Source organism: Protopterus annectens, chromosome 7.part0 (genome assembly GCF_019279795.1).
Source record: "Protopterus annectens isolate FY-2018-M chromosome 7.part0, PAN1.0, whole genome shotgun sequence".
NCBI classification, from domain to species: domain Eukaryota; kingdom Metazoa; phylum Chordata; order Ceratodontiformes; family Protopteridae; genus Protopterus; species Protopterus annectens.
In genome coordinates, this window is record NC_056739.1 from 1,823,213,592 (window position 1) to 1,823,237,624 (window position 24,033).

Consider the following 24,033-nt stretch of genomic DNA (forward strand, 5'->3'; position numbering starts at 1 on the left):
CGTCCAGGTATCTAAGATATAAATCACAATGAGGAAAAGGGTGTGGTTAAATACAAATCTGTGTTCCTACTCACACATAATAATATTAGCATATAAAGGCCCGCAGGCTGCACCCATAGCCGCTCACCCCCTATCTTGTAGAAATAATTGTTCCACAAACAAAACATAATTATTCCTAAGCACAAGTTCCATCATTTCTACATATAGGTTCACATCATCCTGAATAAGTTCTTTCCTTACTAGATACTCCTGGAACCATTCCAATCCCACATCATGTGGGATACAGGAAAATACATCTTTAACATTGATTGTTAAAAGATAGTGTGTTGGTACAAAAATGCGTTTTATTGCATTTTGACAAAAAAATCCCAAGAATCAATGCATAAATATAATTCTTGTTTCAGATAACCTTTTAATTTCATGTCCAAAAACCTAGCAATAGTTGATGTAATAGAATTACGTGCATTGACTTTCAGGCGCATGGGGGGGGGGGTTTGACTAAATCCTTGTAAAGTTTTGGCAGGCCAAACATTGTAGGAATCACTGGAAAAGGAGCTTTCAAAAATTTAAACTCATCCAACGTAAGTCGTTGTTCTAAAAGCATATCACTAAGTTGAGAAACAATTCTGGCATAGTCAACATTTAATTCATTTTTTGATACGTCCCTATATTTATCACTAAATAATATAGCATAAATCCTCTCAACATAATAATGATGGTCCATGATAACCCCCCCCCCCAACTTTATCTGGCTGAATAACCCTCGCAGGTAATTGTATAAGATGGTTAAACAATTCCCGTTCTACAGAATTAAAATTCAATGTTACCCTACCACCATCTTGTAAAAAATGTCTCAAGTCAAACTCGCACATTTTCTCAAAGGTTATTAAAGACGGGTGGTGGGGGTGGTTACACATACTGGAAACCCAAAAGGGGCCCTTATTAGGAGCTTCACGGTTCTTAAACAGCATATAAAAATTCAATTTCCAAATAAAAAGTTTAAGATCCAGCAAGACAGTTACAATGTCCACCCTAGCTTGCGGAACAAATGTAACACCCTTAGAAATTAAATTCGCAACCTCTGTTGAAATAGCACAGCTACTATAGTTGTACACTTTAAAGTCACAAGTATTATTATAAATAACATTGGGTAGGCTTAAAGTAGAATTTAAACTATTTACATTACTACTATTACTCACATTATCAAAACTCAAGGCAGGAAGTTCATCCGGCAATGTGGTTTGTAAAAACAAACAGTCCATTAAGGGCGCAACAAAATCAGTCCCAGAAAGTTCATCACAATCCATTATTTCCACCACTGATTCTTGTTCCAATTGTTGTACTGTCCCTGGAACCTGTATGGTTGGTGGTTTGATTGATTTCACTGCTCTTTCTTGTGGTTTGGGTTCATCCCATGACCATAGTTCTGTTCCCTGTCTCTGATCCGTTCGGACCATCGTAGCACAGGCTGATCTAAAGGGCCGCTTGCTTCACATTCCACCTCTTCATGCAAAATGGTGCTGACATCATTATCTGTCAACCATTGAGCAAAACTGGAAGATCTCTGGCCCCACCCTTGAGAAATCAGAGGCTGTGGATACGCTTTTTTAATTGAATATTCATTAGCATCTCTTGTTAATTTATTCAGTTTTCATGCCTTAATTTTGATCAAATGCTGGTCAATACTTTTAAAGATATTGTTATATTCCACCTGATATTGCTGAATTAGGAGATCGGTGGTAATAACAGTATCAAGTTCCTTCACCTCATGGGTTAGATCTTCGACCAATTTAACATTATAACCACAACGGGGTGTAGGAGTGGAAAAATGCCACAAATAAAAACACAAATCCACTCGGGAGCCGATGTACTACAACCCAAAACAAAATTTAATTGACAGAGAGTCCACAAAAATATCCACAGTCAAGCGCTTTCGTCAAATGACTTCCTCAGAACAAGAACACCATAAATTCATTTCCTTTTATACAAAAAAATAATTAAATAATTGGTTCAGATGAACAGTAATTAAAATTTAAAGTGACAATATTTTAAATGTTTAAAAAATCGGCAATGCCTAGATTTAAAAGGCTGTGCAAATACACAGAGGAACCGATGCCTTCAAATATCTGTTATGTAAACAAGTAAATAAATAAGTAACTACATAAAAACAATAGTGGAGAAAGAAATAAATTGAGGGAAAAAATATAAATATGAATATGAAAAAACAATTCATAGTTTTGTTGCCCTGAACTTTAGTTCAGGTTTAATACTAATACATTCATTAATACCTGGAGCCTCTGTGGCATTGAGCTTAAATTGCCACCTAACTTCTGCCCTTAATAATTTATTAGTCCAATCCCCCCCTCTAAAATCCTTGTTGACCACTTCTAAAATACCAAATTTCCACTATTGTTTTTAGGTAGTTACTTATTTATTTACTTGTTTACATAACAGATATTTGAAGGCATTGGTTCCTCTGCGTATTTGCACAGCCTTTTAAATCTAGGCATAGCCGATTTTTTAAACACGTCTAAATACGAATATGTGTCCAGGAATGAAATTCATCTTTCCTATCAGAAAGTTAAACTTATACTGGAGGATTCATTATATCAAGGGGTTATTAATGAAGAATTGTACAACTTCCTTCATATTGAGCACCCCATTATACCCATAGCCTTCGGTATTCTGAAGACACATAAAAGTGTCATTGACCCTCCATATAGGCTCATTATATCAGGACACAATAGTATTACATACCCTCTTGGTATTTTCATTGACCGGATGGTCAGGAAGGCATTGGCCCCCATAGATCACATTTTAATTTATTCCTGGGACTTTTTAAGAAAGGTAAAAAATGAGTTTTATAGTAATAAAGTGTCTTTTTCCACGGTGGATGTAGTTGACTTTTTTACTTCTATTCTACATGACATAGGTTTGGAATTTTTTCATGAAGTTTTAGTAGCAAAAACCAACCTAAGTGGTAGTATGATTAATTTTATTTTGGAACTGATGTAAATTGTTTTGAAAAAACATTTTTTTTTTACCTTTGGAGGGGAATTTTACAGGCAAGTAAAAGGAGTAGCAATGGGTTATAACTGTGCCCCTATTTTTGCCAATCTTGCTATGTACCAGTGGGAAGACTATTACATTTTTAATACTACTTACAAAGGGAACTGGTGTCTTTATCTGAGATTTTTAGATGATTTATTCATTTTATGGAAAAATGAGGGACTACATGAAAACTTTCTTGATTATATAAATGGATCCTGTGAATATTTTAAATTCACTGGTATTAGTAACAACCAACAGATTAATTTTTTAGATGTGAATTTAATTAAGGACCCTTATACTAAAAGATTTCAAACCTTCTCTGGTTCGATTCTCGGCTGGGGTGCCTTCTGTGCGGAGTCTGCATGTCCTCCCTGTGGTCACGTGGGTTTCCTCCAGGTGCTCCGGTTTCCTCCCACATCCCAAAGACATGCTGCAGGTGGCTTGGACACTCTAAGTTGGCCCTAGGTGTGCGTGTGAGTGTGCCTTCTGTGGAAGGTTGGGCGCCGGGCTGGCAACTCAACACCGTAAAACTCCACTGCCAATTAATGTGAGGACAAGGTGATCTGCTGTGGCGACCCCTAACCGGGAAAAAGCCGAAAGAAGAAGAAGAAGAAGAAGATACTAAAAGATTTCAATCCAGGGTCTTCAGGAAACCCACCTTTTCCAATGACTACTTGGAATTTACTAGTAACCACCCTTTATTTACCAAAATAAACATCATTAAGGGTCAGATGGTCAGGGTGGTTAGAATGTGCTCCAAGTATAGTTTTGTGGAAGATGAAACACAACAGGTTTTGGAAATGTTCCTCGCTAGGGGTTACCCAGTTGACCTTTTAACTCGTATAAGGGACCAAGTTACTAGTGAATGGGACCTCAGGTATAAACCATTATTAGGGGTGGCTGAAGAAATAACAAACAAGAACCAAGATGAAGGAAAGAATTTTTCCCAGGCCATGGTACTAACATATGGTGAAACTTCAGGTAGTGTTAAAAATAGTATTAAAAATAACTGGACTATGTTTAAGGGTAACAAAGATTTATGGTTAGTTATTGGTGTTGAACCCTTGTTTATTTATAGGGTTAACTGTAATTTAAAATGGTTACTGGCAAATACACACCAGGAGAAGAATAGTAAAAAGAAAGGGACAACTAGGTGTGGGGCCTGTGATTACTGCAGCTACATTATTGAAGTTCCTAAGGTAAAATTGGATCCCTATGATATGGAGTTGACCTTTTCTTCAGGTTCGTGCACAACAACAGGTGTCGTTTACCTGGCTAGATGTAAAGACTGTGGCCATTTTTATGTAGGGAAAACAGAAAGGAGGTTAAATCATAGGATTTATGAACATTGTTATAGTATTGTAAAAAAAGATGAAAAAAATGCACTGTATAAACATATTAGTATTAACACTTCCCACTTTTTAAATTTGGTATTTTAGAAGTGGTCAACAAGGATTTTAGAGAGGGGGGGAGGGATTGGACTAATAAATTATTAAGGGCAGAAGTTAGGTGGCAATTTAAGCTCAATGCCACAGAGGCTCCAGGTATTAATGAATGCATTAGTATTAAACCTGAACTAAAGTTCAGGGCAACAAAACTATGAATTGTTTTTTCGTATTCATATTTATATTTTTTTCCTCAATTTATTTCTTTCTCCACTATTGTTTTTATGTACTTACTTATTTATTTACTTGTTTACATAACAAATATATGAAGGCATTGGTTCCTCTGCGTATTTGCACAGCCTTTTAAATCTAGGCATAGCCGATTTTTTAAACATTTAAAATATTGTCACTTTAAATTTTAATTACTGTTCATCTGAACCAATTATTTAATTATTTTTTTGTATAAAAGGAAATTAATTTATGGTGTTTTTGTTCTGGGGAAGTCATTTGACAAAAGTGCTTGACTGTGGATATTTTTGTGGACTGTGGATATTTTTGTGGACTCTCTGTCAATTAAATTTGGTTTTGGGTTGTAGAACATCGGCTCCCGAGTGGATTTGTGTTTCAATTTAACATTATGTTTAACTAACACATCCATGCATTCGCAACCATGGCAATCAAATAATGCCAATAATTCAAGATGTAATGGAGAATCCCTGATGAGCCCAGTCAGGAATCTCCACATACGTAACCCCTTCAGGACCTGGTTGCATTTCATGCATTCTAAAAGGTGCGCATTCTCAGCCTGTAGTTTCTGTAGTTTTAACAGTTTTTCATAATATAAGTCCAAACTATTCTTTAAAGTTCTATTAACTGACGGTCCCGCAGTTTGAGAAAATGACACCTTGTTGTAGCCATTCTTATAAGTTAACATTGAGAGATGAATTATTAGGCAGGGAAGAAGAAGAATTGTTAAAACATCACCTTGACCAGAGGCAATAGAACCATTAGTACTGGATCCTTGTCTGCCAGGACTTAATGAACTTGCTTCTATTGGTTGCATTTTAAAGTTAAAGGCTTTGTATAGATAAGAGGTAGGGGTGTAAATGTTTAAATGTTTATGTATTTATGTGTTGTGGGGCATGTTTTGTTATATATATTTATATATGTATGTATATATATATATATATATATATATTTATATATGTATGTATATTTTTTAATATATATATTTATATATATGTATTTGTATATGGATTTTATATGTGGGATTACATGCTTTTATATTAGAGTGGATATGCCTTTAAAGGTTAATTGAATTAATGATGTCAGAGTTTGTGTTTTTTTTTTTTTTAATGTATCCTGGCATTAAAGTGTTTGTCTGATGAAGTCTTGACATTGGTCAAGACGAAAGCGCTTACATTAAACTTTGGAAAGGCCTTGCTTCCCTGCTTGGTGTTTTTTGTTTAACAAGTTTGTGTTTTCAGTTTGTGAAAATTAATAGTGATGTTTCTGTGCTGTGATATGGCCTAAATTCATTATGTTTTGTAGAAAGTAAATTGTTCTCTGTTAGGTAGTTGATCAACTGTAGGTGAACACATTTCTCAAGTATTTCAGACACAGGGAACAAGATGGCTATAGATATCTAGTTTGCTAATTCAAGAGATTTACAATGTTTATGCAATGGGATAATGTAGGATTCTTTCCATTATTTTCTGACTACAGTTTCTTGGAGACAATCATCCATAAGTGTAGATATTGCATATATGATGGCTTCTGCAAGTATTTTGAGATATTCTACTCATAGGTTATCAGCTGCAAGAGAGGTAGGTTTACATTTTTGAATAAGTTTTTGTTTCTTTTATTGTGGTAGTAGGAGTTACAGTAAGTGAGAAGCTACTGGCAACACCATCTTCATCCATTACTGAAGTGTTGCGTGTATTGGTGTTTATTAAAGGTGGTAGCTGTATTTATATAATAAGTATTAAATCTGCATGCTATGTTATACATTGTTTTATCTGTAAAAGTGTGAGGTTGGAAAGTTTTACAAGGCTGTATAAGTTTACTGGTTATTAATCAAAACTGTTTTGTATATTTGCTGCGGTTTTCCTGTAGATTAGTGTAATAGCTTTACTTAGTTTTCAGGATGATATTCTTAATTAGGTTTCACATATACCAATACCATTATAGACTGTTTGTTGTTTTTCTAAGGTTTAACCAGTGTCACTATTGTTATAGATGTATGTTTTTATGCCATATTTTCCATGCTTTATCTCTGTTTTGCATTATCTTTTCTATATTTGGTGTAAGCCATGGTCCAGGTTTTGTTTTAATGCTTTTTATACATTGAGGTGCAAGGGAATTTAATATGGAGAGGAAGATTTTGTTGATGGGTGTTAGTATGTCATCTAACAGCAGTGTTTTTAATTACTAACAATTGCTATGCTTAAGGATATACAAGATTTCCTTGGTAATGTTTTTTTTTTCTTTCTGGCTGTTTTATATTAGATTACTTTATGGATTTTGATATGTTTACATATAACAAAGAAAACATTATGATTACTAATGGCATCGGGCATTATTCCTACAAGGTTAAGTTTGTTGAGATCTGATGTTATCCACTCCAGATTTTTTTCTAGTAATTTTATCTGTCTGTGTGTTCATATGTATACGCTGTGTTAATCCATGTGGACTGATAGTTGAGTGAATAGTGTTATGAATATATTTTGGGCAATAAATATTAAGGTCATTTAAGATTATTGTTTAAAAAAATATATTTGTAATTAACCATGATAGTATGTCCTCAGAGGCTGATTTGTCTGCACTAAGAGGTATTTAGTGTGATGCTTATGTGTTGTTTTTCATGAGTTAATTTGATGTGTAGCTATTAGGATTTCAGTGTTGCTGATGGTAGGTATTTGTGTGGGGTGTACAAGTTTAAAATGTTTTGAATTTATAATGGCTACACCTCTAGTTGTTTTATTAGTACAATCATTATGGATAATGTTGCAGCAAGGAGGCAGTATTTCTTCATCTTTTGTGAGTGAATTAATCCTGGTTCTCTCCTTGTGATTATGTCAGAGATGTAGAGGGATAGCCCTCTGTGTAGCTCTATGTAGCTCTATCTTGAAGGACTTTATGCATAGTGCTTATGTGAGCATGTTTATTGTCCCGTCTCCCTTTTCAATAACCACACCAAACACATAAAGCCATTTGATGACCTTTATTAAACTCTATTATGCAATGAACTTATACGCACAAAAACAACATTAGTTGTCTTCTTCAGCAACGGTGATCTCAGGGCAGCGTCACCACTCACCCTGGATGAATTTACCTCAGGGCAGCGTTCCTACTCACCCTGATACCTCCTCCATCGAGGCAGGGTACCTACTCACCCATATAAAGAGGCAGCATACCTACTCACCTCACCTCCATACCAGACCAGTAACCACCTTCTCTAGAGGGGGAACAGAAGAGGACAATCCTGTCCCTCTTCTCTGCCACCAGCCTGGTCCCAAGCTGTTCCTCCTCCTAAACCCTAGCCTCTAAAATCATATCCTCTAAAAAGAGCTTCAAATGCAAATGAAAAAGATCCAATCCTGCGTCATTAAGGTGTACTCCATCTGTTCGGTTCCAAGACTCCTCTCCATCCCCAAAATTTCTATGGTCAATGGTACGCATCCCCAAAATTCTTAACTGACTAGCCAGCCTTTGATTGACACACCTTCTGACCCTTTCAATCGCCCTATTTCTATACGCAGCCCTCCAACACAAACGAGGAACCAACTCTGACCACACAATTTCCATACCCGGGTACAATGTCTGTAATCTCATCAAATCCTGCAGAATAATGTCCACTAATTTGGAAAGAATGCCCAAGTCATTACCCCCCAAATGAATGACTAGTATACAAGGACAACCCACCTTCAGTTTAGCCCTTTCAGATTCATGCAACAACCCATCCCACCTAAGACCCTTAACACCATGTCAAGTCACTGACCACCCTAAATATGATGAATCCAAATGTTCCCCATCATCCCTAACTAAAGCACGCTTCTCTGCCCAGTGGATATATGAATGGCCCAAGATGATAATGTGCTTCCCTAAAAGAAAAGAAAAGAAAATTAATAATCAGACCACAATTTATCTAATATAAGACAAAAATGCATTTGAAGACCACCTCCCTACTCTTTAAAGCAATTCAATGGAACTACCCTCTCTAGCTAAATCTGAGGCCCTACCTATCCTGATTGAGTGAGCTAAAAATCTCTCCACTGGAAATCCCATGCAACGTAAAACCCTCCTCACCAAAGTTATGAATCTACTACTCAACACCACCTTCCCATTCATTGAATAAAAAATTAACTGATCCACACTCCCCTTCCGCCTCTTCATAAATTCTTTAGTCCACATTACTGGACAATGGCAAGGATTCCCATCAGCTTTAAGCACCACCAAACATCCCCTACCCAATTGATCTGTCTTACTTCTCCTTAATGCAATAGTAACCTCACCCTCCCCTATGATAACATCCTTTCAACATAACGAGCCTAACAACTCCGAAATATGGAAAGCGTCAAAATATAAACATGTACATAATGCACCCCACATAAAGTAATCTGAAGATCCCCCTTGTAACAAACCAACACTCTCAACAAAACTTTCAATATAACCCTCGTAAGTGGCCATCAAATATCCCTACGTTCCACCACCACTCTCCCCAACCCCTCAACATACACCATAATGTCCAAGACTTTGTAAAATCCTGCAACCCCGCTACCTTAGTGAAAATGCTAATTGCAGCCAAAGCCACCTTAACTGTCTGCAAAGCCTTGCCTAGCCCCCAAGCATGAGCTACATATTGCAATAGTAATTCCCCCGACCATACCCCTTCCTCTTCTGGCAGCTGCAAAATAAACTGATTAAAATCAGAAAGAGCCCTACCATATGCCTTCCTCATAGAAGGGTCCCAGGAATGCTGTACCAACCACCTGGCTACATTGATCCAAGATTCCACACCTTCTCTGGCAGGGTTTCTGGCACTTCCTCTGCCCATGGAACCAACCGACGAAACCTGCAAAGCTGAAATTGGGACAAGCTATCAGCAATCTCATTCCTTACGCCAGGCACATGCACTCCTGTAAAGGAAACATTTATTAAGAGGTTCTGCAAAACCAATTTATGTAATACCAACAATAATAAACCCGATGTAGCCATATTCTTTTGTAATATCCTCACTACAGCCATATTGTCAGAGTGAAAAATTACATGTTTGCCCCTCAAATGCTCCTTCCACACCACAGAAGTTGCCCATATAGGCATCAACTCTAGAAAGGACACATTCCACTTCCATACCTCCTTCCAATCCCACGGCCATTCAGCCACAAACCACCGACCCCCGAAATAGGCCCCCATGCCAGCACCCCCAGCTGCATCCATAAACAACTAAGTTCCTCCTGCCCAACCCAGTCTGACTGCCAAAAAGATATCCCATTAAATTGTTGCAAAAACCCATCCCACAACACCAAGTCCTCCCGCACCAGTTGGGTCATCCTAACCCAATGGTGTTTGCTCTGACCCCCTTTCAACAAATACACCACTGACCTGCAAAAAGCTTGCCCTTGGTGTACTGCTCAACAGGCAAAATTCAAAAGCCCAAGCAACTCCATAACTGAACGAATCCAAATCTTATCCTTACCCAACACCAATCATATAGGTGACCTAAGCCTCTCTATTTTATTCTCGGGTAGGCAAAACAGTCCCCACTCTGCATCAACCATTAATCCCACAAATTCTAATGCTCTTGCTGTACCCTCCATATTATGCTGAGCCAATGGTACCCCTAACTCCTTACACATAATCATAAACTCCTGCAACCCCTCCTGTGCTCCACCCCTTCTTTCGCCCACCAACAAAAAATCATCTAAATAATGCACTGCCTTTTAAGTTCCCACTCTCTGCTGCCAAATCCAGTGCAATACTGTACTGAACTTTTCAAACGTTGCACATGCCACTGAACAACCCATGGGTATAGCTTTATCAAAGTAGTACTTATCACCTACCCACATCCCCAGTAGTGGCCAATCCTGACTCCTAATAGGCAACAATCGAAAAGCCGACTCAATGTCAACCTTAAACAACTATGGCTCCCTAAACTCCCTAATCACTTTCACTGTATCATCTAAGGAAGCATAATGCACCTTAACCTCCCCTTCTGCAATGAAATCATTTACTGAATTCCCTTCCGGAGACGACAAGTGATGTATCAATCTGAATTCCCCCACCCGTTTCTTTGGCACTGAACCCAAAGGTGACACCCTGTAAATACTGAAAGGTGGACTGTCAAAAAGACCCAATAACCACCCCACCCGACACTTTTTATCCACTAAAACCTCCAAGATGTCCTCTTTACCTTGAAAAGATTGCAGATTCTTGCAACTCCCCCACCCCCTCCCACGATGAACTTTATAGGAAACCCCCCCTTGAAATCCTTGTATTATTTCATTTTTGATGGCCAGACCCAGAAACCGATGAAGCATACCCCGGAGAACATTCATCTTAATGGGGAATGGCGCCCCTTCCTCTAGTGCCTCTAAAGAACCCGAGTCCAAATCCCTGGGACCCACGAAAATTACCCCTCCCCTGGACTGGTTAAAAGCCTTGTGAGAAGCCTTGCCCACCAAATCTACCCTCACGACACATAACATTAGAGTTCCAGGTGGACAAGTCTTGCCGACCACAGCTAATGGCAAATTTGCACCCCACCCATGAACAGGAACCACTATTAAATGACCAACACACACCTGCTGCTTCTGCCCCACTCACCCTTCTGTTAAAGCCACCGTAACTATCCATCATCGTAGCCAGCCATAGATCTGGATGACGCACCTCTCAACAGAATGACTGGTTCACAGCTTTCTGTTTCCGGAAATGCTGATCATACCAAAGCCATGCATTACCCAGCCTTAACCGTTGAGCCTCACAAATGGTAAGGAAATAGCCTAGAAGTGGCAGGGCCAAAGACCCGTCCTTCTCCAGCTGCACTGCCACAAAATAAATAAAGCCAACCACCCAATTATCTCTTGTCCTAGGCCGAAGATTACCTACCCTCTGCCTTCCCAATGCTGCTAAAGCTGCTAACAGGTCCTTGCTATTAGAGGACTCTGCTTCCACTAGCTATTGGACCCCTTCCGCATCAATCAGCTCAAACAAATCCACATACTCTACTTTCCAAATTTTTTCCTTAACCGAACCCGTAATGGGTGGAGTCAGGAAAACAGCTCCTGTCCCCTGTCCCAAAGATTGGGTAGCCAACCAATCCACCAGCTGCAGCCCAAAGTCAGAGCCTACCTCCGAGCTTAAGACCGAACTGTCCCCAAAACCAACAGCCACCCCCCATTGCATCTCTAACTGGGTACCTGGCACCCTGTGCTAGTTGCCTCTGAGCCTCCTCTATCCCTTGCACACCACCCCCAAGGTCCCCAACTGACAAGTCTTCATCATCCCTCCCCCATCACAATTCTCAACCCCTAGCTCCCCAGACAATACTGCTGTAGTAAAAACATTACCTGCACCATCGTCTTGAGACGTACTCAAAACTGGTGTATCCACTGCTACCACCTGCTGCGATGCCTGTTGCTTTTTCCCTCGAACTGGGGTTCTCAATGCTGTGCGCCACCTCTTCCAACCTGGGGTCTATCCTGGTTATTGTACCACCTCAGATGTTACCTACTCCTGGAACAACTCCTCCCCTGGGGCCACAATAGCTTGCTATCGCTGTCTTAGTTCACGTAATTTAGCCATCTGTAAAAGAGACACACAGTATTAAAACTGTTCCACAAACCCAACTGCCCTACTCACCTAACCCTAGTGTCGCCTTGCACTAACACACTCTGCCAACTCCCCTACTAACCAATACTCTGCAGCCAAAAAACACCCCGTACATAGCTTACCTACTAATCATACAGTGTAATCACTTAACTAATGCACTGCTATCTCCCCCGTACCTTAAAATATGCCTCTGGCTGGCACACACTTCACCCATCAGCTGCACAACCAATCAGCCACACCTCCTACAGCTTGCAACCCCTTCCTAACACTACAATATCACCTATCTATAAATATTCCTCCATATATATATATATATATATATATATATATATATATATATATATATATATATATATAAAATTAATAAAAAATATTAAATGAATAAGTAATCCTGCACATCTAACTTTATACCTACATACCAGCCACCAAATCCTATCACCATTCAACCACAACCAAGCCTGTAACACTTACGTTTCCTCCCAGGACGACAATCCAGAGAGGTAACGGCCAAGGACAGCAGTGCTGGTGCGCAAACCGGCACCCAGACCCAACAGCCGAAAGAACGGCAGAAGCTACCCATGAAATCACCAAGAAGGATGGAAAGGATTTCCCACCACTACCACCACTGAAACAAGGATGCAGGGACACCAACACGGCCGCAACGACCATCCCGAAGAACGGACAGGACCGAGGACAGGAGAAAGGACACAGAAAAAAAGACTAACTCACCAGGGAGAATGAAAGGATGATCTACCAATACCCGCAATGCTGATGAGACCAGATTGTGGTGATGGACCCTCCCCCCCCACAGCCTACCACGACTACCAGGAGAACACTTTCTTAACAAAATCTGAGAAACGACAGTGGGGACCAAAGAAAGGACACAGCAGCCCACAAACCCACCAGAGAGCATGAGGAAATGATCCGCCACTACCCCCCAAAGCTAATGGGACCGGATTACGACAATGGACCCCCACAGCCTACTATGACCACTGGGAGAACACTTTTCCTTTTTTCTTTCTTTTTTTTTTTTTTTTTTTTTGGAATACACGGCCCACCCACATGGATCCTAACTGACCACATGGCCCCAAACGGGAAGGAGGTAACAACAGACCTGGCCTACCCACGCGGATGTTAGTCGACCTCATGGCCCAACCGGGAAAAGGCCCGATGGGCCCAATGAATCCCCCGGAGACCCACGGACGACAGAGAGAAACCTCAGCGGCACGGAACGACCACAAAGACCCTAACCACCATGACCGGCCCTACCACCCAACTGGAGCCACCACTGGACCACCAGGAGGACCTCAACTGCGAACAAATGCTCCAGGACACTGGGAAACACCCACTGAAACCCCAGGCCTACCGAACCACCAGAGAATCACATCAGCACCCAGGTAAGCCAAGCACTACTCACACCGACACTACCCCCCAACCATTCACCCACACACACACTCTGCTCTCAGTATTCTTTCACCCCTCCCTGCCAGTAAGTCCTGTCCCTCAACCTATATTACCAGACTCTATCCCCACATTAAATTAGTCCCTATAGAGAAACACCAAGAGGGAGAGAAGGGAACTGACCCAGTTAACTTAACTCCTTTTCTCGCCACCATCCAAGTCCTACCTGCATCCACAATACCTACAGGTCATCTGGACGTAAGCTAGTTGTTACTGCACCACCAACTCACACAAAATGTGCCTTCTTCCTTTAATCCCTAACACTTAATCCTGTCAGAAGTTCCTCCTTCCCCTACATCACGTCCTTTCACATCTCCCTCTCTCTTTAACCCTTTCACCACCACAATCCCACTATCCTATCCAACTACAACTTCTCACCTTAATTCCTACCTTTATACCCTCCCCACACCCCATTACCCTTATTTGTGGGACCGGGACAACTTAGTTTGTCCCAAACTACATTTACACACATGCTCTCCAACACACAGATGCACACCTTTGATGCTGCTACTGAATGTGCCATGCTTACTTTTTGTATGTATACATATATAAAATTAAAATATGCCATTCCATTTATTCTGAAGAGGAGATTAATTAGAAATGTTTATTTTGTACTTAATCTCCCCCCCCCCGAGATATATACACATTTTCATACCAAGAAAAACTTCAGAATCCAGTTTAGCAAAGTGTTCCGTGTCACTTCAGTCCTACCTTCCCTTATTCCCTCTGCTTGTCCCAGATTTACCACCACTCAGTCACATCCTTGCATCACATACTGATGCAGCCTGCCAATTAGGGAAAGGGGGAGGTCCCTTTTTTATATGCAAAGTTTATTGGAATTTGGTATGATATGCCACAATGAACATTAGGTACTCATCAATGCCATCTAACAGAATCTGATACATTGGGTAATCCACACCTGTCATTCATTCATTAAATTTACTTACTGGGTCCATTGGAAGAGTTTGACATAAAAAGAGTCAGACACAGTGCTTACTTGTTTCTAATTCCACCTGGAATCGAAATAAAGATAATAAAGGAAAAGAAGACTGGCATTTTTATTGAAGTTCTCTTCCTCTTCAAAGTCATTTGGATTGATCTATTTTGCTGAATTTCTTAAAGAAAATTGCCTAATTTCCATTGATTGATTTTACTAATAAAAATAGAATATTTGCTTTACTTGCTTTTAAGTAGCTGGGACTTAAGTCTTTCCAGTAATTTACACTGAGGTTTTACCGAGTGCCCTGGAGTTCTTGGATCCACTGGGAAACTTAATAGCTCCTCTGCACACAACAACAGATTGGTGCTGGGCTATACTGTTTTCTATAATAAGAGTCAGAGGAAGCAGATATGATGCAAACAAATAGGTTAGCAGTAGGTTTTCTGCCCTTTTAGGTAATTTTATGCCTATCCAGTTTTACTTGGTGAGAATCAAACCCTGTTCCTCTTGTATATAAGATAGCCACCTTAATCATTATGGCAACCACCAACTAAAGCTAGCTCTCAACTAGATTTGAATACCACATTAACTCTTTTCATTTTCTAAGTTCACTGCACTTGCACCTTCTGCCGTAAGGAAAGTAACTTACCTGGCAGGGGGAATGCCACCATAAAGAAGGTGGTTTCCCCAGGAGAGGCTCTTTGCACTGCCCTTCATTTGGGCTGACCCCTGTGATTTCCCCAGATGTGGGAAACTCAGCTGCATAATTTATGGTAGTAAGTATGGTATTCTTGTACAGATTTCTACTATGGAAGATTATTTATCATTACTGTAGAATGATGTAATAAAACAATCTCAAGAGTTTCAGTTAATATGTTTGTTTGCATCATTTTTATTGAAAACACACAGCAGTTTTGATAATTCAACAGAAGACATTGGAGTGTAACTGACATTCAAAGCATACTGGAAAAACTAAGGACAATCAACATGGGCATTATATTACGTATGTCCTTTAGACCATCTGAGTTAAGAAGTCTTCCTTCTGGCTTTGCAGAAGTAGTGTGCATCCAATTGAAATACTTTTCTTTGTCTGTTTTACTGCACTCAGATTTTTGAGGTTTACATAGTCAACAAAGTAGTTATGAATGATGAGCATGGGGACTGCCTGTAATAAAAATAACTGTATGAGAGGAGCAAGAGCTGTAATGTATTTAATGTTGCAAGCTGAGTATTTGTTTTCACTTTCCATTACAGTTAAACATCAATATTATACTCAGTAAGAAACTGTCTGTGGTGGCCTAGACAGAAAGTGTGTGGTACCAACCGATCAGTGGCAGAATGTTGCATTGAATTGGGTTGCCAAATAGCATCACTTGGTTCTTTGGCTGAACTTTTGTCTGTGATTCCTTCTGTGTGGTGTCTTCATGTACTCTCCTGTCTCGGTGTGGGTTGTATCCACATGCTCTGGTTTCCATCCACTTGATTACTGACTGTATAAATATATGTCTCTGGCCATTTGTACTTTTTCTTTCTTCCCGATAGTACATCAGAAGCACACAAAGAAGGTAACTTTTGTGGAGGTGTAGGAAGGCAGGAATTATTCCCAGATAGGATCCATATATCCTTGCAAGCATTTGTCTTCTCATTTTATTGGGGAACTACTATTTTGCTAGCTTTGAAAACTAAGCTTTTAACACATCTTACTTTGAAACAAAAAGTAAGATTAAATGTCATTCCTTACTCATTCTGTTTTATTCAAGTCATCATTAGAGCAAAACAGTTTAAAAGAAGTTGTGAAAAAAAGCTCTAAGATGCACCTCCTATTATCTAGAACCCTATAACTTGCGATGGCCTAGAAGTCTCAGATCAAAAGCTTATTTCAGTTACTTCTGCCAAATGTATTAGAATAGAGTCTTGGCAATTAATGATTTGTTAAAAGCATAAGGATAGGGATAAAAGAAAAAAAAGATCAACTTTGAGAAAACAAGAAAAAGTCATCTATCTGGATGAGGGGAAAACACGGGAGGGACATTGGTAAGATGTTGGGTGGGGGGACTAGTATGCAACAAGGAGGCCAATGGAGCCCTTTTTCTAGGGCCTCATTTTACTTAAGGCTGGCCTAATTCATTGCACTCAGACATCTATACATATATATGGTTCCCCTTCACAAGATCAAATTCCTATAAACTCGAAATTCATAACCCCAAAGAGAATCTCGAGTTTACAGAAACTCAAAAATGTGAAGGGGAAATAAAAAAAACAAACACATTTCTAATGTTTTTGCAGGGGGGCTTACCCCCCCTGCACCCCTAAGGCGGGGGGTTGTGCCCCCATACCCCCCTACATAAATATTCCTACTCCGAGATTGCACTACAGCGAAGGAAAGGGAAATCTCCCTTTCTGCGCTATATGCATAAGCACAAAACAGAAGATTTCCCAATCCTCTGCTATAGTGTGGTCATGCAGCTTTTAGATGACGGCTGCAAGGGTGCAGGGGGACCTAGCCTCCTGCAAAAAGGTAACTGAACTCTTTTTTTTCTAACCCTAAACTTCCCATTCACAATTTCGAATGAATGGAAGTTCGAGATTCTGGTCTCGAGCTTATGCATTTTGAGCTTCCATTCATTCGATCTTGTGAAGGGGAACCATATTTATATATATATATATATATATATATATATATATAAAGGTAAATATATATCTATCTATACATATATATATGTATATATATATATATATATATATATATATATATATATATATATATATTTATACACATACATATATATATATATATCCAATCCCAAGCAAAACAAAGACTCTTTGTACCAAAGGCAAGCGTCCAGTCTGGTGGACCCCAGCCATAAACAAACTCTACAACAAAAGGAGGAAGCTACTACAAGATAGAGCAAAATCCTTAAAAGGTAAGACACCCTTGATCACTATAAGTAAAACTCTAAGAGCTCTCATAAAATCATCCAAAGCAAATTTCGAGAGAAAAATAGCTAAAGACTCAAAAGACAATCATAAGGCCTTCTTTAGCTATGTTAGAAACCTAGGAGGAAACTCCCAGATATGCTCAGAACTAGTTCAAAATGATGTGAAGATTACTGATCCTACAGACATTGCCAACATACTGGCTGACAGGTTCAGTGCAAACTTCTCCCCAAAAGGAGAGATATCTATACCAAACGATTGCAGCCCCCAAACATCTCCAGCGCCCAAGTGAGAACTGCTCTCCAAAGCAAAAACACAGCATCCATGGGACCTGATGGTGTCCCCGGCTGTGTGCTCCACGAACTCAATGAGGAATTAAACCCACAGCTAGGACAGCTGTTTAATCAAAGTCTTACCTCTGGATACGTGCCAGGAGTGGAGCACTGCAACTCTGGTCCCACTTCACAAAGGCGGTGCCTCCACCGACCCTGGAAATTACCGGCCCATTAGCTTGACAAGCCTTATCTGCAAAGCCATGGAGAGGATCATAATGGACCTCATAAATAAAGACATAGAGAATTTGCAGACTTTGGATCCAACCCAGTTTGGCTTTGTCAAAGGCAGATCATGCCTTTTAAACTTGGTTGACTTTTTCGAAACAGTCACCAAAGCCATTGATGAGGGAAAGGCAGTCCATACAGCCTACCTCGATCTGGCTAAGGCCTTCGATACAATACCCCACTCAGGTATTATTGAAAAACTCATCAGCTTAAATGTTAACCCATACATCACAAGATGGGTTGCAAACTGGCTGAGTGACAGAACCCACAGGGTCAGAGTTGCTGGTGCCATGTCAGACTCAAAGCCTGTCACAAGTGGTGTCCCACAGGGATCAGTCCTGGGCCCACTCTTGTTTGGCATCTACTTTTCCGAAGTACAAGCAAACACAGGAGGGTTATGGCTGACAAAGTTTGCAGATGACTGCAAACTGGGCGCCATAGTAGAAAACACATCTGACACAGATATCCTTCAGAAGGGTCTCACAGAAACGGATAACTGGTGCCAGAGCCACGGCCTAAAGTTAAATGCCAAAAAATGCATAGTCATACTCTTCGGGAAAAACAAGGTTACCCCTAGCTACCAAATAGATGGCAATCCACTGAGCACAGAAGAAGTTATCAGGGACCTGGGGACCCAGGTTGATAGTAGTCTGTCATTCGACACCCATGTAGCTAAAGTAGTTAGGAAGACCTTCTACATTGCCCACCTTATCATGAAGGGATTCTCATCTAGATCAAGGGAGGTCATAGTCTCCTTTACTCATCACTCATCAGACCAATGATTGAGTACAATGCCCCATTCGAATGTATCTGACCCGACACTTGCAGCAGCTGGAGAGGCCACAAAAGTTCCTCACCAAAAGGATAAAGGGTCTCAAAATCTGTCCTATGCTGCCCGACTGAAAGAACTCCAGCTCTATTCAGTCGCCACCGCTTGCTCAGAGGTGACCTTTGCCTAACATACAAGGCCATGTCAAACCCAGATTTGATGAATATGCTTCACCTCAAAAATCTAGATCCATCAGAGCCACAAGGGCGGAGACTTAAACCTCGACACGGCTATTAATAGGACGTGCTGGAGGGATAGATTCATCACCCAAAGACTCCCTATGCTGTGGAACAAAATCCCGGTACATGTAAGGCAGAGCACCTCGCTGGCCTTGTTCAAGAGAAATCTTGACCAATGGATGGGAGATCGCAGATATACCCCAGGGATTACCTCAGTGTCACTGCTCGACAGAGGCACAGCAAAATAATGGGTATAGTTCCCCATACTAAAGGGGTGGCGTAAGCCACAAAACGATGGGCTAGGCTTGTAAATGCCCTCAGGCAGATAGCCTAGTATGAACCTATATATATATATAGGTATACCTGATAACACCGACACGCAAAAACACCGACAATGAAATCATCGACACCACAAAACTGAAAGTTCAAAAACACAAAACTTCACATGCCCGACAAACCACAATCCTGACAATCAACAAAGAAAACAAATCCCCTGTCCAAAAAGCACACACATAGCACAGGCACACCAAAAACATTACAAACCTACACTAAACCTTACATACACAACTATCTATGCACTAACCTTAACCCAAACCCTAACCCTAAGGTCCGCCACTATCGCACACTCACCTAACCCGCGCCCTAACCCTAACTCACTTAATCCGCCCCTAACCCTTACCCCACACTTACCATAACATGTCAGTGTTCTCAGCGTCTGGATTTTCAACTGTCGATCATCTCCATTGTCGATCTTCAGGTGTCGGTGTTTTGCAGTTTCGGCCTTATCAGGTAAACCCATATCTATATATATATATATATATATATATAGAGAGAGAGAGAGAGAGAGAGAGAGTCAGGAAAGTAAAGTGGGTAAAATGAGTGTGTACATATTGAGGACATCTGTGGGTAAAAGTAGATGATTCCATCTGTTGTTTGTTCACAGGTAATGGTCAATGACTGACTGTAATCGAGCCCATAGCAGTTAGCCCCACCCATTCAGTTGCTTCATGCAGCGCCTCCTTACCATGAAGTTGCCAGCCACCATTGCTAAGGACTACTTCTACATAACAGCTGATTAGCTTTTCCAGAGCTGAATGAGAAAAAATATATAAAACTGTAACTATGTTCAGTGCTGACCATGCAATGATGCAGCTCCACTTCATTGCAGTTAACACTACATACTGAAATGTTGATTTTAGTCCCAATTTGCTTGACCAGCATCATTTATCTCTACTAGTTTTTGCATCTCCTTATGTATTGCCACTACTTCATGAAGATCATGCAGTCATCTGATTCCTAGCCCAGTAACTTACAGGTATAAGGTCTCAAGGTCAGGAACTTCTTAAAATGCATAATTCAATTGATCAGGAGGTATTATGCATAGATATATATTAAAAATAAAATCAAGTCAATCACTTTTGGGACACCAAAGAAGGCGAGTAATTTTCTCTTGGCAAAGTCTTTACAAACAGATTCATATTCTACATGCTAGAATATGTGGATACTATCATAATCATATCCATTAACCTCCACACTAATTGTCAAAGTAGATGGAACAGATTTATGTTTTTTTTTTTTTTTGCTACTATTTTTTTTCCTATTAAGTTGTGTCATCAAGGTCAGTCACCACATTGTGTAAATCTACCTACTCTGTTCTCCTAACGCCTCCGTAATTGAGCATTCTTTCAACATTGCCCTTTACTAGATGAATTTCTTCTCTCCATATGAAAGGACCATGCTGCTACCGGGCTCCAAAAACCCTGTGACAGGGGGAGGTGCAGATGTGTAGTGTTCACCAGGGGGAGGTGCAGATGTGTAGTATCCATCATACTGGGGCAAGCTGTTAAGACCTGAGATGAGTTAGATCATACTACCTTTCATCTGACATGTTGATATATGGCAAAGTAGGTGTGCCAAGTAGTTTTGTAAAGGAGCTGATCCCTCCTCCAAAGAGACATGCTCCTCAGATTCCCTGCTCACAATGCTTCTTGGTAATCTCTACTTATTCTGGTTTCCAGACTCTACTAGAAATGTACACGGGTATGCCCAGTACATCCCTTTGCCTATATACCAATAAGATAAATATGTTTTTAGGAGCTTGGAGGAAAATGAAAGCTCAACCAAAAGAGTATGCGGGTTTGACATATCCTGTCACCTCAAATTAAGACTTAAACCCTTAAGCCCTCAACTTATGAGGCAACAATCTTATCTAATGTTATATACAGTCCAATGCTGTTTGTCACCCCAGAATGTGAAATACCTTGCCCACTAGGATCAAAATGATGTCTAGCTCTAGTCTATTCATAAATAGTCTGAATGGCTGTCCATTCATCTTGATTGCAAACACTACAATTACTTAACCACCTAGTTTAAGTTGTTATGGTTTCGCATATTTTTTATCCCAAATTATTATCCTGCTGACATGCTGCTAGGGTCGATTCATTAGAACTTAGTGACCTTTCTCACACTTTGTTTGGAAGAGGAAAATACTCTATTTATTCTGCCTTTCATGTCAAGTGCACCATGCTTGTAGTAGATGGCATTAGAATGGAAGTCTTCATCTTTGCCCAGTACAATTACATATTATTCATCTAAAAAAAAAACATATCCCCTTGAGCCACACGCTCCAGGGATCTAAACCTCAACACAACAATAAATAGGATGTTCCAGAGGGATAGATTCTTGTCCCAGAGACTTCCCATGCTCTGGAACAATATTCATATCTACATTAGGCAGAGTTCCTCACTAACCCTCTTCAAGAGAAACCTTGATGAGTGGATGGGAAACAGAAAGTTTACCCCAAGGATCACTTCAATGGGTCTGTTGGACAGAGGCACAGGGAACTAATCTAAGGGGGTGGCGAAAGCCAACACATTACAGCTAGGCTTATAAATACCTTTGGGCAGATAGCCTAGTACCTACCTATGAACCTAAGAACCTATGATTATAGAACCATTGAGCCTGCAAGATCACACAGAGAAGCCAAGGTACCTAGCATTTTAGACCAGCTGTTATTTGTTAGACTATTGTTATGATTGACTTTAATGCTGTATTTCAGCTGTGTCTTGAAAGGTAGTTAAGCTGAAAAAGTATTCAGTTGTGTTATGCTATGCCTTTATTCCTTACAAAAAGCAATGTCTGTAAGTTGGCTTGCGTAGCCCAATGCATTTACTTTAAAACAAATAAACAGAAGAATGAATGAAAGAATGAATGAATATGTAAGTCAATAAATATACATACATTTTTTATTACTGGCATTTAATATTTTTTTGTGGGTTAATTATTGTATTGCATGTTTATCAAAACATAGACATTTATTTTAGTATTTGTGAACACAGGATAGATGAAATGAATGCAGAGCTGACACTTTGTGACTTCTGTAATTAGTCAGCTTAAGCTGTGAACTTTCACAAAGTTTTGTACTAACCAATGTAGATAACAGTAGAATAGAACTGAACATCAGGTAGCAGTAATGGCTGCAGAAACGAAAATGTGAAGCTGTTTGAAAAAGCTGAAATATGGGAAGAATGTCTAACCAGAAGATAATACATATGCACTGACTATAACTTATTAAAATAATTGAAAACATAAAATGAGCTCATTTTATTATATCTCAGACATACCACTGAACTGAACACTATATATATATATATATATATATATATATATATATATATATATACATATATATACACACACACATACACACACATATGTATATATATATATATATATATATATATATATATATATATATATATATATATATATATATATACATATATATACACACACACATACACACGCACCATTATAGGAGTAGAAACCAAGTATATAACCATTTCATTATTGGTGGCTGTATTACATTAATCAAGATTAACAGTTAGATGAGCGCAAGACTACCTGCTCCCCCAGTAAATCAGACATGTCATTTTCCCGTAGTGTTTGTTCAGTCTGTAGACCTCTCTGATTATGATCACCTCAATGGTAAATATAATATATACCCTTTGTTTTTCCGCATAGGTTATGAGCAATATCATTAAATGAGAAGATGTGAATTAAGTTAACATTACTAAAAGTCATCAAAATCTCTGTTATAGGTTTATAGGTGTGTACTAGACTAATGACCCTGGAGCCTTAAGAAGCCTAGCACATAAAAGTGCCCTGGCATCGTGCCACGTGATATTAGTTCTCAGTGCTTCTGTCAAGTAGAGCCACTGGAGTGATTCCTGAGGTGAACTTTCTGTTACCCATCCACTCATCAAGATTTCTGTTGAAGAGGGACAGCGAGGTGCTCTGGTTGACATGTATGGGAATTCTATTCCAGAACATGGGTAGTCTCTGGGTAAGGAACCTGCCCTTCCAGCATGTTGATTGCAGTTATGAAGTTGAGGTCTCTGGAGCATGCAGTGTGGAGGGATTGGGATTTCTTTAGCTGTAGCATTTCTGACAGAGCTGGGTCAGACATGGCTATGTAAGTCAAGTAGATTGCCTCTAGGTAGGTGATATGAGACAGAGAATAGGTGGAGTGTTTGAGTCTGTCCATGTAGGACATGTGGTTAATGCCTAGGATCCTCTTCATGAGATACTTCTCTGAGCTCTCCAGCTGTTCCAGGTGTCTACTGAAGTACATGCCGAATACATGTCAAATGGGGCATTATCCTCAATAATTGGTCTAATGAAGGAAGAGTAGAGAGACACGATGACCTCTTTATTCCTGGATGCAAAACCATTGGTAATGAGATGTGCCACATAGAAGGACTTTCTGACCACAGTGGCAATGTGGTGTTTGAAGGAGAGGTTGCTGTCAACTTCTATCACCAGATCTGTCATAACTCTTTCAATGTTCAGTGGGCTCCCA

General features: G+C 39.8%; 1 non-coding gene across 1 annotated transcript; it reads left to right on the top strand.

Annotated features, from left to right (window-relative positions):
* The first annotated feature begins 15,308 nt into the window (after positions 1 to 15,308).
* LOC122807299 lies at positions 15,309 to 15,473 on the top strand. The gene has a single exon (XR_006365626.1). It is a non-coding gene; the product is annotated as a U1 spliceosomal RNA (small nuclear RNA).
* The last annotated feature ends 8,560 nt before the right edge of the window (positions 15,474 to 24,033 follow it).